This window comes from Choloepus didactylus, chromosome 4 (assembly GCF_015220235.1).
Source record: "Choloepus didactylus isolate mChoDid1 chromosome 4, mChoDid1.pri, whole genome shotgun sequence".
NCBI classification, from domain to species: Eukaryota; Metazoa; Chordata; class Mammalia; order Pilosa; family Megalonychidae; genus Choloepus; species Choloepus didactylus.
Genome location: NC_051310.1, coordinates 156,191,511 through 156,196,191, shown reverse-complemented (window position 1 = coordinate 156,196,191; position 4,681 = coordinate 156,191,511).

Genomic DNA, 4,681 nt, shown 5'->3' with positions numbered 1-4,681 from the left:
CCCAGCCCAGAGATATGATCTCTTGGGGAATTGTTTACAATTAGTTGACCAAGGAAGAGAAACCTTGGGCCTGGCTTACAGATGGTTCTGCATGATATGCAGGTACCACCTGAAAGTGGACAGCCGCAGCACTGCAACCCTTTTCTGGGTTGTCCATTAAGGACAGTGGTGAGGGAAAATTCTTCCAGTGTGTGTAACTTCACACAGTGCACCTGATTGTTCATTTTGTTTGGAGGGAGAACTGACTAAGGGTGCATTTGTATACTGATTCATGGGATGCTGCTAATGGTTTGGCTGGATGGTCAGGGATTTGGAAGGAACATGATTGGAAAATTTCTGACAAGTCTGGGGAAGAGATATGTGGATAGACCTTTCTGAGTGGGCAAAAAACATGAAGATATTTGTGTCCCATGTGAAAGCTCATTAGAGGATGACTTCAGGAGAGGAAGATTTTAATAATCAAGTGGATAAGATGACCTCTTCTATGGATACCAATCAGCCTCTTTCCCCAGCAACTCCTGCCATTGCCCAATGGGCTCATGAACAAAGTGGTCATGGTGGTAGTAATGGAGTTTATCCATGGGCTCAGCAACATGGACTTCCTCTCACCAAGGCTGACTTGGCAACAGCCACCATTGAGTGCCCAATCTGCCAGCAGCAGAGACCTACACTCAGTCCCCAAGATGGCACCATTCCCCAAGGTGATCAGCTTGTACCTGGTGGCAGGTTGATTACATTGGACCACTTCCATCATGGAAGGGGCAGTGATTTGTTCTAACCAGAATAGACACATACTCTGGATATGGATTTGCCTTCCCTACATGCAATGCTTCTGCCCAAACTTCCATCCATGGACTTAGAAAATGCCTTATCCACCATCACGGTATTCCACACAACATTGCTTCTGATCAAGGAACTGACTTCACAGCAAATGAAGTGAGGGAATGAGCACATTCTCATGGAATTCTGTGGTCTTACCATGTTCCCCATCATCCAGAGGCAGCTGGGTTGATAGAACATTGGAATGGCCTTTTTAAGACTCAATTACAGGGACAAATATGTGGCAATGCCTTGCAGGGCTGGGGCAGTGTTTTCCAGGAGGCCGTGTATGCTCTGAATCAGCATCCACTCTATGGTGCTGTTTCTCCCATAGCCAGGATTCATGGGTCCAGGAATCAAGGGGTGGAAATGGGGGTGTCAAACCTCCCTACCACTGCTAGTGATCCACTAGGAAAATTTTTGCTCCCTGTACCTACAACCATAAGCTCTGCTGGTCTACAAGTCTTAGTTCCAAAAGGAGGAGTGCTTCTACCAGGAGACACAACAATTCCATTGAACTGGAAGTTAAGACTGCTACCTGGCCACTTTGGAATTCTCATGCCTCTGAATCAACAGGCAAGGAAGGGGATTACTGTACTGACTAGGGTGATCAATCCTGACAAAAGGGGAAATAGGACTGCAACTACATAATGGAGGTAAAGAAGAGTTTTCCTGGAATACAGGAGATCCCCTAAGGTGTCCCTTAGTACTCCCATGACCTGTAATTAAAGTCAATGGAAAACTGTAACAACCCAATCCAAACAGGGCTACCAATGGCCCAGAAACTTCAGGAATGAAGGTTAGGTTAACACACCAGGCAAAGAACCATGGCCAGCTGAGGGAGGTAGTGATAAATATGAATTATGACCATGTGACCAGTTACAGAAATGAAGACTATGATGGCATGAATATTTCCTCCTTGCTTTGTTGTAAGTATGTTTGTATTTGTCCATAAAGCAAATAACTTTGTTTTCTTCCCATTGTATTCCTTTACCATATGACATAAGCTGTACTGTTCATTTTATAATATTTAAGTTATAGGATATCAAGTTTAAGAGTGAATGTTACCCAAGAACTTGTACCTTATTCTTGAGAGATTTAGTGTGTTTCTGGTTGTATGCAGGACAGCTGAGTATTGTTAGGTGAAACATATGTCTGTTATTGTGTTCTATTTAGAGATTAACTATGGTTTAAGGTTATGTGTATAGCTGCCAAGTTGACAAGGGGTGGACTGTGATGGTTAGGTTCATGTATCAACTTGGCCAGGTGACAGTGCCCAGGTTTCCGGTCAAGCAAGAACTAGCCTAACCATTACTGCAAGTACATTTGTGGCTGGTTAACAAACCAGAAAGCTGGTTTATTTAATCATCAGTCAATTGACTGCATCTGTTACTGATTACATCAACTAAGGATGTGTCTTTTGCAATGAGATAATTCAATCAGCTGGATTTATTCCAATCAGTTGAAGATTTTAAGGGAGAAGAGAGAGAACTGTCACTTCTTCTTTAGCCAGCCAGTCTCTACTGGGATGTTCATCAAAGACCTTTATCAGTGTTGCCAGCTTACTGCCTGCCATATAGAATTTGGATGCGTGCATCCTGCCCTATGGAATTTGGACTCATGCATTCCCACAGTTGCATGAGACACTTTTATAAGATCTCATATTTACGGATATCTCCTGTTGGTTCTGTTTCCCTAGAGAACCCTAACTAATATACATCCTGTAGATATCTGTTAAAGCACTAACTCAATTAAAATGTTCATAGGGGTTTGAGGGTTTATCATATATATGTGTGGGATCCATAGACATATTGAGCTGTGTCTGTAGGAGACTGTTCCTCAGGCAGGGGGAAGGAAATTTCTCACTGACATTGGAGAATATGATGAGCTCTGTGAGACATTAATGGCACTAGCTTTAAAGAACTACTTGGAAATATGGCGAGATGTTTCAGTGATCTGACACCCACAGAAGCTTTGAACAATCAGCAAGGACTGCAGAAATATCCTTCTCAAAGCTTCAGAAATGCCAAAGATAAAGAGAATTTTGAAAGCCGCGTGAGAGAAGCAAAATATGACTTACAATGGAGCTTCCGTAAGACTAAGTGCCAATTTCTCAACAGAAACCGTGGAGGCAAGAAGACAGTGGGAAGACACATTTAAAGTGCTGAAAGCAAAAATTGCCAAGCAGGAATTCTGTATTCAGCAAAACTTTCTTTCAAAGATGAGAGAAAGATTAAGACATTTCAAGATAAACAAAAGCTGAGGGAGTTCATCACCACTAGTCTGACTTTATAAGATGTTAGAGAGTTCTAGGGGTTGAAAGGAAAGGACAATAGACTTTTCTTCATGCAGATTGGAGCTGCATGAAGAAATAAAGATCTCTGGAGAGGATAACGACATGGGTAAATATAAATGGCAGTAGTATTGTATTTTTTGGTTTGTAACTCCACTTTTTACTTTGTATAGGATCTAAAAGACAAATGCATAAAATGTAATTCTAAATCAGTGGTTTTGTTTTTATGATGTATAAAAATGTAATTTGTGACAAGACCTACATAAAGCTGGGGGATGGATGGTGTCTGGATATATTATGTCCCCCCAAAAGCCATATTTTTAATGCAATCTTGTGGGGGCAGACTTACTAATCTTTTTGATTGAGGTATGATCTCTTGATTGAATGTTTCCATAAAGATTTGACCCTGCCCATTCAGGGTAGGTCTTGATTAGTTTACCAGAATCCTTTAAAAAGAGCCACACAGGCCCAGACACTTGCTGATGCTTGTTGATGCTTAGCGATGCTTGGAGATGCACACAGAAAGAAGTTTGGATGATTGGAGCTGGAAGCCCAGAGTTTGCCCCAAGAAACTAAGAGAGACTCAGAGACATTTTGGAGAATGCTATTTTGAAATGCAACCTGGGAGCAAGCAAATGCCAGCCACATGCCTTCCCAGCTGACAGAGGTGTTCTGGATGCCACTGGCTGTTCTTCAGTGAAGGTATCTTCTGGTTGATGCCTTAGTTTGGACACTTTTATGGCCTTAGGACTGTAAATTTGTAACTTCGTAAATCCCCTGTATAAAGGCCAATCCATTTCTGGTATTTTGCATAACAGCAGCTCTAGCAAACTGGAACAGGTGAGTATAGGAAAATGGTTTATGTACACTATTGAAGTTAAAGTTGATATCAAAGCAAATGAGATTGTTACAGATTTAGAAAACTAGATTTAAGCCCCATGGTAACTACAAAGAAAATATCAAAGAATATGCAAGCTCATAATGACAGAAATTAGAGTACTGGCTTCCAGGGTTGGGGGCAGGGGGAATGGGGAGTTTCTCCATAACAGGTGTAGGGTTTCTATCTGGGGAGATGGGAAACTTAGTAATGGGAGGTGCTGAGAATACTGCAATAATGTGAATGTGATTAGTCCTATTGAATGGTATTCTCAGGACTGGATGAGATGGGAAAGTTTATGTTGTATATATGTTCCCACAATTTAAAAAAAGAGCAACTAAAGAAATGATAATAATTAAATGCAATACATAACTCTGGATGGGATCTAGGAAGGGAGGAGAAAATGTCAACGGGACATTGTTAGGACATATGAAAAAAAGTAACATTACATTTCTTGACCTTAATAGCTCAAGTTTTAAAGTGGTTATGCAAATGAATATCCTTGTTCCTAGGAAATGTACATGGCAATATTAAGTGTTCAAGGAGCATGATGTATACATGATACATTCAAGGGCTCAGAAAATGGATTGAGAGAGAAAGAGATAGAGGGATAGAAATAGAGATAGAGAGACAGAGAGAGAGAGAATGATACTTCCAATGTGGCAAAATGTTAAAATGATTTGGTTATCTGG